Below are 12,592 nucleotides of genomic sequence, written 5' to 3' on the forward strand. Positions count from 1 at the left end.
AGTGTGCCCTTGGCCATTCAGATAGTGCCACTTCCCAAACATTTCAAGTTTTACTCGTTACTCAGAGATTTGCTGTGGAGCTGGTGGCTCGCGCTGAAGGACAGGAAGCGGAACACTCGTGCTCGCAGGCGACCCCTCGAGCCAGGCAAGCTCATAGTGTCCCCGAGACCCTCATATTAAAATGTAAAGTGTTCCGTTCTCAATGGAGCTGCAGACCCTCTCACGTAAAGACAATGAGGAACTCTCATGTCCCTCTGTCTTGTCCACAACTGGAGGACCTAAACCGAGGGGCTCCCACATGGAACCATTGAGAATGAAACAGGTGTGTCGCTGGGAATTCAGAGCTGCTTGAAAGTGATGGTGAAAATCATTATCACTTCCCATTGCCTTACTCTTGACACCAAGTGTCTTCAATTCTTTGTACTCGTGTTTATTTAACCCTTTCTCCCTCTCCATATATAGTATCCCTCAAATTTCAAATACATGGAATAACCTTAGTTTCTGTAAATGAATTCTAGATGTTACTTGATTCCCTTGAAACAGTATTGGTGGGTACCTCTCTGGCCCTAGGATATGATTCTCCTTTGTTGTAGGCTTTGCAAAGTCCCAGGTTAATGCGATTCTTCAATGTCTTCTGATCCGGAATTGCCCTAGGGCCATCTGTGCTCCTTACTGCTGGAACCACCACACGGTGGCATTTGCCTGTAGAATAGTAGGGAGGAAGCCAGCAAACCCCACATAAATAAAAATGCCAAAGGCGATGCATCGGCCGGGAATCGAACCAGGGTCTCCCGCGTGGGAGGCGAGAATTCTACCATTGAACCACCAATGCCCTGTCTTTAGTCTCCCTCACAGGTCACAGGAATACATAGAACCACTGATCAAAGTTTCAAAATAGGTTTTATACAGTGTTGTCTTTGGAAGACAAGAGTTAACAAACACGCAGACACAAAGCTAAGGCTTAAAAGGAGACTTACATCAGGCAACATTAGAAAGTGATGACATTCAAATCAAAGTATCAAAGTGAGCTGTTTTATCAGATGAAATTCTGAAAAAGGCTCTTTTCAACTGCTTAACAGACCACCATAGAAAACATCAGCAATTCATGCAGGTCCCTTGTGTCCCTAAACCTTCAACTTTTAGATCTCAAAGTGTTATCTTACATTTTTACCAAAATAATAGTCAATGAGTAAATGACCTTTGTATTGGTTCACGCCAGATTTTGAATCAGAGATAGGGAACTCGAAGAATTTCTGCTGTTCTTCTATAGCAGACTGTTATCTAGTTGGAGCCTATTTCAGAATTAGCTTTTTCACACCATATTATTTGAGTGCTAGGACTTTATAGTGTTGCCTGACATAAGTCTCCTATGCAAGCCTTTGCACTGGAGGTCTTTTCTGTGTGTTAGCCGTGCCCTCAAAGAGAACACTGTGTAGACCTATTTTACAACTAATTTTTCCAAGTTCTTAAAGAGACTCTTTTTATTATTTATTTATTGGACATTTTATTGTCGTTTGGATGAAAGTTTACAGAAAATATTAGTGTCTTGTTGAACAATTTATATACATTTTTTTTTTCATGACATCAGTTGCAATGCCCTCCATGTAACTACACTCTTCCCCTTTCCTCCCTGGTTCCTCGTTTCCATTTGCCCATCTTTCCTACTCTTTCCTGTCTTCTGATCTTTCTTTTTGGGCAAATGCTGCCTTTTGCTCTGATTGTCCTCAGGAACATGTTCCTCTCTGGTGTTACTGTTCCCAGAGCGGGTTCAGAAGAAATTCTTTCTAATTAGGCCAAATATAATGTGCTAAGAGGATGTAGGAGTTCTGTTGGCGTAGTGCCTAAGGCACTTGACTGCTAACCAGAAGGCTGGTGGGTTTGAACCACCAGCAACTCTTTGGAAGGAAGGTTGGGCAATCTACTTCCATAGTGATACTGCCTGGGAAACCCCAAGTCAGACATAACTCTATGGCAATGGTTTAAGAGGAGGCATTGGCGGTTTGGTGGTATAATTCTCACTTCCCATGTGGAAGATCTGGGTTTGATTCCTGACACAGTTTTTCTTTCTTTCTTCACCCTGCTACATGCCTAGTGTTTGCTGGTCTCCAGAAGCAGCAGTGATACAAGAAGGAAAATGGGAATTATGCCCCGGGGGTTAATTTCAGGGAGAAAGGCCTTGAAGAATTGGTCTAATCAGAGCCTTTGCAGAATTCTGGGGCCCTGAGCCCCAGAGCCTTGTGCTTGGCCTTCAGTGCAGGAACCATTTGGTGAGATCACCTCTTTGAAGCCACAAATGTGTCTGGTGGGTGCCTGTAGTTTTGAATATTTGAAACCCAAACCATTGATGTTTTATCAATTCTCCTGGGGGATTCCTAGACTTATGTTTGATGAATACTTGCAGCTTTAGCTAGACTTAATCACACATAGAAGAGGCGGCGAGTCAGAGGAATCACAAGATCTCCCTGTGGGGGCAGCAACAACAACAAAAATGAGATCATTAATCATAAGCCAGTTAAGAGAAATGAGTCAGCAAGGGAAGGATAAAAGAACAGAATGGAAACCCACAGGATGACCCTGATGGGGATGGTCTCTAAGTGGTTGTGATTCACTGATTCATGCATTAAGAGCAAATCGAGATGACTTAATAGTAATCATTGAGTTCAGTCTGTCGGAGGCCAATGTCCTTTGCATTGAGAACCTAGAATCGCTCTGCTTGCCTGGCTCCCAGGTGTCAGTGGCCCTGCACTCCCCACAGACTGTTTCCTCCCTGCTTCTTTCAAAAGAGCAGCCTGCTTATGAAAGGCCAAGAGGCTCCGCCCGGCCACTGGGCACAAGAATCAGAGGCTGTGGCTCTCCCTGGCCACAGCACTCAAAATTGACTTAGAGACAGTGGTGTCACTAGGGTTGCTGTCACTCCCTGCCATGGACCTCTTCCTGTACCAGACCATGCAGAACTCGTAATAATGTTTACTATCAATTTTAATCATAGAATAATGTGAGAAATATAGTTGTAAATTGTAAATTGCTCAAATGTAATATTTCTTACATTATATGAATACTAACAATAGCTTTCTCCACCAAATTACATTATTAGTTACAGCATTATTAGTAACTAAGCTGAAGCTTTTTTAAATTTTTTCTCCTTATTTTCATTTCTTTATTTTGAAAAGAGTTATTGATATAGGTTCACAAATACTCATGACCACGATATTGTACCTGCAACACCAGAAAATCAACAACTATAGAAATACCAGCAGCAACAACAACAACAAAAAAGTGGGTGCATGTAGTGAGCAGATGAAACCACATGATTTGAAGCATCACCGGAGTTGGGTAATAATGATAGCTCTGACCTGAACACATTAGATGGTGGGAAAAGTAAATTAGCATAGAGTTTTAGCCTTATAGGTATGTTGATAAATGTAAGCTGAGCATGTTGTTGTTGTTGTTGTTATATGCCGTCGAGTTGGACTCCACTCATAGCGACCCCTCCTTGGGTTTCTGAGGCAATATCACTACAGAAGTAGTAGGAAAAATTTTTGCTGTGATAACTAACTACAGGGATATTTTTATTTTAAAAGCTAATAAATTTCTGCTGAAACACTGTACAAAACTTTATCGACAGGCATTTTGGTGTCACCCCTTGTGACAGTGTCATCCACAGCAGCTGCACCACCATCATCCCACACCCCATCATGATGCCATTGACCAGAGAAGAACTTTGGCAGCAGCTTGTAGAGAGGTAGATGGAGGCTAGGTAGTGAGGTTGCCAGCAGGGGATGGAGGGAGGCGTCCTGGATGAGAAGGTAGAGAAGGGCACAGAGTATCAAGACCTTGTTACCTACCTCCAAACACACGAAGGACTCAGATGAGTACAGAAGCAGAAATACCCTGGAAGAAAAGCACCTTTAAGCAAGGTCCCACATGGGGTACTTTCTGGGGTCGTGAATTGAACTGATCTTCCCCCTAAACCTAATGCTCCTGAAGTTTTCCCATCTTCATTGATAGCAACTCCATCCTTCCACAGGCTCAGGCCACATAGCTGAGAGTTTTCTTTGACATCGGTCTTCTCTTCAGACTCCATTTCCAATTAATTCAAAATTTGTAATTTCTTGTTAGTCACATGTGCACATTGAACTACACAATCCCTCCCTCCTGTTTCTGCATTTGGCCAAAGGGCACTTCTGATGAAATCTGGTAAATCAGTTACCTTGCACCCTCTGCTGGCTCAGAGTTGAGACTCTCAGTCTGGGGATGGTGGGTTTGGGCCCTTTGTGCCTTTCCCTTGTCTCTGCCGGTCAAAATCAGCCTCCTCCTGGTCAGTCCCATAGGATCTGTCTCTTAATGGGTGAACAATGGAAACACTACCATACCTATATCATTGTTGCCAGCCACCTTATTAGGAAGTTGGGACCTGACAAAGAAAAAAGAGACTAGAAAAAAAACCTATTCCAAAATATCGTAGCAATTGTCCAGTGCCCTCAATCTGAAATTGTAACAAGCTAAGAAAACTTGCCTTCAGGATTTCATTGTTGGCAAGCTTTTGTTAAAGGTATGCATTGGTAAGCTGGCAATAGGAAGTATTAAAGAACAGTCTCTATGCTACAGAATTGTGACGGATATATGTACAAGAGTATTCTCGGCAGCATGATTTTTAATAAAAAATAATATCAGAGTCAGTTGATATTTCAACAATTATATTATGTTTGAATGTGTGTTAACTTATTCATATAATGAAAATATGCAATTGTGAAAAGAACGAGCTGTTGTTGGGTAACATCAAGTTGGCCCCAACTCACAGACACCCCAGGTACAAAAGAACGAAATAACGCCCAGTCCTGTGTCGCCCCACAATCTTTGCTATGCTTGAGCGCATTGTGGCAACCACTGTGTCAATTCATTGCATTGAAGTACTCACCCCATTTTTTTAAAGAATGAGCTAGATAAAAATGATTCAGCTGATATTACTGCGAAAAAATAATGCTATTATTAAGTGCCATTGAGTCGGAGCTGACTCATATCAACCCTATGTATAACAGAATGACACACTGACCACTCCTGAGCCATTTTCACAATCATAGCTATGTTTGACCCCATTGTTGTACCCACTGTGTTAAAACTGGAAACTGTCAAAAGTGAAATGGATGCATAAAAATCTATATCCTAGGCATTGTTGTTGTTGCTTTTATGTGCTATCTAGTCAGTTCTGATTCATAGTGACCCTTTGTACAACTGAGCAAAACATTGCCTGGTTCTGTGCCATGCTCACAGTTGTTGCTGTGGTCGATCCCATTGTTGCAGCCACTGTGTCAATCCATCTTGCTGAGGGTTTTCCTCTCTTTTGCTGACCCTCTACTTTACCAACCATGACATCCTTCTCCAGGGACTGACCTTTCCTGACAACATGACCTAAGCACAAGAGGCAAAGTCTCTCCATCCTCATTCTACGCAGCATTTGGCGGCACTTCCTCAGTGGGGCACTCAATGTTCCTCACCAACACCACAATTCTATGCAGCATTCGGCAGCACTTCCTCAGTGAGGCACTCAATGTTCCTCACCAACACCACAATTCAAATGCGTCAGTTCTTCTTCGGTCTTCCTTATTCATTGTCCAGCTCTCACGTGCATATGAGTCTATTGAAAATACTATGGTTTGAGTTAGGCACATCTTAGTCTTCCAAGTGACATATTTGCTCTTTAACACGCTGAAGAGGTCTTTTGCAGCAGATTTGCCCAACCCAATCTATCACTGAAGTTCTTGACTGCTGTTTCCAAGGACGTTGATTGTGGTTCCAAGTAACATGAAATCCTTGACAGCATCAATCTTTCCTCCATTTATCATGATGTTGCTTATTGGTACAGTTGTGAGGATTTTTGTTTTCTTTGTGTTGAGGTGTAATCCATACTGAAGGCTATAGTCGTTGATCTTCATCAGTAAGTGCTTCAATTCTTCTTCACTTTCAGTAGGCAAGGTTGTGTCATCTGCATCTCACTGGTTGTCTAAATAACACAGAGAATTCAAAATGGCTTCTGAACTTATATCAAGGCTCAAAACAGAGTCAGGGCTCCAACCATAAGCCACAGCCTTCCACACACTAAATGTTTGTAGAGTTTAGATTCTAAGACAATATCCTGGTAGGCAGGCACAAATGCCATGACTTGGCTTGGCCTCTCACTTAAGCTATTCAGAGCTCAGTGTGACCTGAGCCCCTGGAGTGGCAGTGTCAAAGAGGCAGTCTTAGGTGTAGCCCAAGAGGGATTTAAATCTCAGTAAGGCTGTGTAAACTTGGTTAAGTGACTTAAAGCCACTTCTATCTGTGTCAACATGAACCTGGAGCAAGACTGTTGTTTCCTGAGAAGCCACCCACCATTACTCCCAAACCCTCAGTCCCCTGACCACAGAGCACTGAAACTTGATGTGGAGGCTGTTCTCCTTCTGGTTTGAGCATACCAGATCTCCTGGGATAAAAGGAGACTTCTGTATATGGCAATGGAAAAAGTGTTCCCTGACCCTGAACCAAACCCTGGCCATTCACCCCAATATCCTCACTGCTAGACCACTAGTGAACTATTCTATCACCTTGTTCATAATTCAAGGAATGAATTGCCTCATCCTGGCCACACCTCACAATTGACCTAGATACATCTTTGCACCGAGGAAGTTTGTGGAGAGATGGTGCAGGGAATCAGGGCAGTGGGTTAGCTTGCAACTAGGAGGCAGGACAGATGGTATCCAGGTTAAGAGTGGGATGAGCGCTAAGACCCAGGTATCTCTAACATCAAAAAAGTACTCAGAAGGATACAAGAATGGACATGGCCTGGATGGAAAACCCTTTCAAGCAAGGCCCAGGGTTCTGGGCTGGATGTTCCCACTAAATCTGCTTCACCTGCAGTTTTCCCAGCCTTTCCATATACTAAGGCAAGAAACTTTAAGTGTTTACATTGACTCTACAGTTTTCCTTTGATCTCAAATCCAATTAGTCAGGAAGTCATGTTTTCCAGTTGATCAAGTGTGGACATAGATCTGTGCCAGGTTTTCTCAACTTTAGCTCTCTTGATATTTTACATCTAGTGATTCATTCTTGTTGGTTTTGGGGGTGGCATGTCTCCTGTGTATTGCAGGATGTTTAACCACATCCTTGGTCTCTGTTAACTAGATGCTAATAGAAACTCCCATGCCCCATCCTGGCCATAACAATAAAAATCTCACAAATGAGAAAGTATTAGCTTCAATGAAACCACCAATATGATAGCTGCAATATGATATCTGGCAACCACGCAAACTTTGCTGAAGAGAGATGATGAAAAAAGTGTGGATGAACTAGATGCCCCGAGGCATTCTTTTTCCAGAGTCTCTTCTTCTAAACTTTCAGAGCTAAGGATGGCCATGGGCTCCTCCCAATGCTGTTTAACCGTAAGTTTTGTCTGGTGGAGTATAAAGCAAACAGGAGTGAGAGACAGTATTTTTGTTTTTGTATATGTTGCTCTCCACTTATGAATCATTCTTGTCCTTAATTTTACAAGACTAGTAGAGCATAGGGCCAACCTACACAGGAAGTCTGAGGCCACTCTGCACAGTTCCCCTCCTCAAGAATTCCTCCCCAGAGCAGCACTATCTACAAAAGACAAAAGATGGAAACAACCTAGGTGTCCATCAACTGAAGAATGGATAATCAAACTATGGTACATACAAACAGTGGAATACTATGTAACCCTAAAGAATAATGTAGAATCTGCAAAACACCACATAACATGGATGAATGAACTTGAAGGACATTATGCTGAGTGAAATAAGTCAATCATAGAAGGACAAATATTGTATTAGTCTGTTATTGTAAAAAGTCAAGGAAAGGTTTATATATAGAAGGATATTTTCTTTGTTGGTTACCAGGGGTGGGAGGGCATGGGAGGGTGCTCTGTTAAATAGATGGAGACAAGCATTGATTTGGATGAAGAGAAGGGCAATGTACCAAATGTAAATGATCAACACGGTGGCATTGAGGAAGAGGAAAACATAGAGGTACATGGGAGGTATAGACAACAAAGACGAACCCTTTTGCACATACAGTACCACACTGTCAGTGAAGGCAAACATGGATATACGGGTGGATAGATAGGTGGACAGGCTGAACTATTAGATATGTCTATGCAGGGGAAAGTGTGCCCATGACCATGTATAGGGTTGGCAGACAATGCTTCTACAAGTATATCTGTATGTTCTGTAAGAATTCCTACGTATATAGGAGAGCTGACAAGGGACCAGATTGTAGTCACTTCTTGGGCACAGCCAGCTTCCCAGAGGGAGCAAGTAGTTGGACCTGTGGGATTGGGACCATAGTCAATGGGGACATCAAGCTCAATTGGCATAACATACTACACAAAACATTGTTCCACCTCCTTCTTTAGCAAGTAGTGACTGGGATCTTAAAATCTTGCAAGCAGCCATCTAGATGCAGCAATGGATCTCTCCTCATCCGAGCAAAGAAGAATGAAGAAAATCAAAGATTCATGGAAACAATTAGTCCAGGTGACTGGTACACCACGCGATCCTCAGCCTATACAACTATGAGACCAGAAGAACTAGATGGTGCCGGGCTACCACTGTCAACCACTGGGGGAGAGGGGCATGTATCTGTGTAAGAGATTCTGGATAGAGTGGGAGAACAATGTGGAATAAAACTCAAAATCATTTGGAAAAAAAAAGGGGGGGGGGACCAGGTTTGCTGGTCTGATAGAGCCTGATGGAACCACTGAGACTATGGCCCCTAGCTGCCCTTCAGGTCTGGAATTGAACCGACAGCTGTGGTTTCCAGCCAAACAAAAGACAGGCATATGAACTGAATATTTACACTAGCTAGATACACTCCTTGGAGAGAACAATCATGGGAGAATAGAAGGCCTGTGTACGCACAGTGAGGCAGCTCTGAGGACAGGAGTGCATGGGAGGGAAGGACACAGAGAAGAGGGAACTATGTGGGGGAAAGGAGAGGGGAGCTGTTGCATTGTGGGAAATTGTAGTCAATGTCATGAGTCAAAGTGTATGTGAACTTCTGTGTGGAAAGTGAATTTGCTCTGTAAACTTTCACCCAAATCACAATTAAAAAATAAAAAAAAATTAAAAAAAAAAGAATTCCTCCCCAGAATGGAGCAAAATTCAAAATCATAAAAACAAAAACAAAAAACAGGTTTGCTGGTCTGATAGAGCCTGGTGGACCCCCTGATACTATGGTCCCTAACTGCCCTTCAGGTCCTGTGGCTTCTAGCCAAACAAAAGACAGGCACATGAGCTGAACATTTACATTAAGTAGATACACTCCTTGGAGAGATCAATCATGGGAGAATAGAAGGGTTGTGTATGCACAGGGAGACAGCTCCGGGGGTAGGAGTACTTGGGAGGGAAGGACACAGGGAAGAGGAAGTGGGATGAAAGCTGTTGCATTATGGGAGATTGCAGTCAATGCCATGAGACAAAGTATGTGAAATGCTGTATGGAAAATGAATTTGCTCTGTAAACTTTCACCCAACTCACAATAAAAATTAAAAAAAATAAAGACCTCCTCAGAATACTTAAGTATGTGTGTCAACTTGGCTGGGCCTGGTTGAATGGCTGGGCAGCTGGATGTAGTATTCCCCATGATGAGATTGGTAATCAATTCCATGGTGGAATCTACTATGAGCAGCTGAGTAGCTGCCTTAGGGATGTGGTCTGCTTAGTGTATAAGGAGAAGCCTTGGGGAACGCTAACTTATGGCACACTTGAACTCTGTATGTAGCCATGTCATTGTTCAGCAGCCTGCCATGCTCTCCCAACCTTGGGACTTTCAATGGACTTGAATGAATGGCCTGCCATATGGTTTGGTAACATTGGGATTGTGCTTTTTTACTTTTCAACTTTGGGTTTGTCAGTCTTAGCAACCAGCAGCTGTCTGAGTGAAGAAAAGCCTCTAGCTTCAGTGGGCCGGAAGCAGGAAGCAGAGCTGAAGCCCAAGGCTGAGGGGCTTTCACCCAGCCCCTAGAGCCTGGCACTTTGAACTCAAGACTTAAGCCTCCCAACTGTGAGAGAATAAACTCCTGTTCGTTCCAGCCATCCCATTTGTGGTATATTCCTGTCAGAGTGGCACTAGCTAACCAACAAAACAGAAGCCTTTCTCTTCTCTGGGCCCCAGAGATCTCTCCCACCAAATGGGGAGGCAAGCAAGGCAGCTGAAGGGAAGAGAAATATTCCAGTCAGTCTTCCTAGTCTCAGACTCATGAAACCAGGGAGGAATGGATACTTAGGAAGTGAGGAGATGTATCAGGGACTCACTTGCTCTCCTGCCTGTCTGGGTCTCTCTTGAAAAGCTCAGCTTCTATGCCACTAAAGCCCATTGCATAGTAATGCTGTAGGTCATCACAACCTATGATTTTGATTTTTCTATGCCCTGTCAAAGAATACAACCACAGGACAACCACGGGTCAATGACTTTGGTCAACCCAAACAGATCAGTCAGTGTTCCATAAAAATTCCTCCTGAACATAAAGAATAGCATTGATTTATAAATCATCCCAAAAAAGGAGGTCAGTATATGCATTCAAGAAGACATACATAAACTTTTGGGGTCCAAGGAACCATGAGGTCAATGGGTAATAGCCAACTAGCATGAGATACTTCAATGATTTGACTAGTTGGAAAGAGACCCTGTGGAGCTAAAATGAAATTCTTAAGTTAAAAGTGCTGTATTAGACCTTAAATTCTAAAGCACTTGGTTTGTGGAAGGCTGTGGTCTACAGCAGGAATCCTAACTCCACATCAAGTCTTGACATAAGTTCAGATGACATTTGAGCTCTTTATGATCATTGATGAACTCTGGTGGCATAGTGCCTGAAGCATTTGACTGCTAACCAGAAGATTGGTGGTTCAAACCTACCAGCCACTCTGTGGAAGGAAGACTGGGCAATCTACTTCTGTAAAGATTTACCACCTCAGAAACCCAGTGAAGATAGCCATGTGTCAGAATCAACACAATGGCAATGAGTTAGTTTTGGGTTTTTTATGACCTTTAAACCAGCAATGGGAGCTCTGGTAGCATAGTGGCTAAGTCACTTGCCTGCTAACCAGACGGCTGGCGGTTCAAACCCACCAGCCACTCCTCGGAAGGAAGGTTGGGCAATCCTACTTCCGTAGTGATACTGCCTCGGAAACCCAAGGAGGGGTCGCTATGAGTCGGGGCCGACTCGACAGCACATAACAACAACAACAACAACATGACCTTTAAACCAGCAATGTGATTAATCTTGCAAAAGTCCAACTAGGAAGGGGAAGTTTGCCCTCAGGAAGAGTGTGGTTGAAGTAGATTACACACAAAGAACAAGGGAACTTGCCTGGGTGTGTCCTTAACAATTTACTGAAAATAGCCACATGTTCTCAAATTTAAGCTCAAGTGGGGTCCTAGTATTGCCTTGTTGCCCCCTAGTGGCTGTGACTTAGGGCCACATGGTCATGAGACGTACCTCAACCACCACATAGCCCCAGAACCAATCCTGTAAACCTTTCTAGCCTGCAATTGTGTATGTATCCCAATCACGGTCTTTTCTCTGATTCTATAGTCTAGCCTGTGATGGTGATGAATTGACCTACCACCAATCATGATTTTGTGATGATTTCCTTTGTTTTGTATCACATATCATTAGCCCCAAGGCTGTGAGTCAACAGACTCCATTCAGCTTCTATCCTGTGTACATGCTGATGGTTTCCCTCATCTTTGCTTTGTCTTTGTCCTAAGGCATAATAGAAGGGTCTCTTTAGAACATGTTTGAATCTAAGGTCTTTTTCTTCCTGGCACAGTGAAAATATGAGGGTAAAAAAAATAGAACTCTGGTGGCATTTGACTGCTAACCAGAAGGCTGGCAGTTCAAACTCACCAGCCACTTCTCAGAAGGAAGGTTGGGCAATCTACCTCAGCAGTGATACTGCTTCAGAAACCCAAGGACGGGTCTCTATGAGTCAGATCCAGCTCAGCAGTGAGTAGAGGAGGGTGGGATTAACAAGTAGGAATATGACACTTGACTTCAAGTTTAATGAAAAGCAATCATGCTACCCTGGTGAGGGAAAAGAAGCCACAATAACACTGGATATTATGAGATGAAACCAAACCAAACTCACTGATGTCGACTCGGATCCGACTCATACTGATCCCTCTTTGGGTTTCCGAGGCGGTATTTCTACGGAAGTAGATTGCCCAATCTTCCTTCTAAGGAGTGGCTGATGGGTTTGAACCATCAGCCTTCTGGTTAACAGGCAAATGCCTGAGGCAGTATGCCACCAGAGCTCCTATTATGAGATAGTCGGGGCAAAACTAAATTAATTATTTATTCACACACTGAGTATTATACTCACTATTTTGTCCTTATTATATTAAAATAATGTGGAGGAAAATAATTGGAGAGGAACCAAAGAAGAACACCAAGATCATCTATTGGTTTTAAGTTTTCCATGAAAAGGATTTCATGGGAGTTCCGGCAAGATGGCGGACTAGGCAGAAGGATTGCACAGACCCTCTTCAACAAAGAAAAGGGAAACCAATTAACACAGACACAGAAGATAATCTTGGA

General features: G+C 43.1%; 1 non-coding gene across 1 annotated transcript; it reads right to left on the minus strand.

Annotated features, from left to right (window-relative positions):
• Positions 1-761: 761 nt before the first annotated feature.
• On the minus strand, positions 762-832 carry TRNAG-CCC. The gene has a single exon. It is a non-coding gene; the product is annotated as a tRNA-Gly (tRNA).
• Positions 833-12,592: the final 11,760 nt, after the last annotated feature.

The sequence above is a fragment of the Orycteropus afer genome, unplaced genomic scaffold (genome assembly GCF_000298275.1).
Source record: "Orycteropus afer afer isolate SDZICR_OR568_19922 unplaced genomic scaffold, OryAfe1.0 scaffold00010, whole genome shotgun sequence".
Lineage (NCBI taxonomy): Eukaryota > Metazoa > Chordata > Mammalia > Tubulidentata > Orycteropodidae > Orycteropus > Orycteropus afer.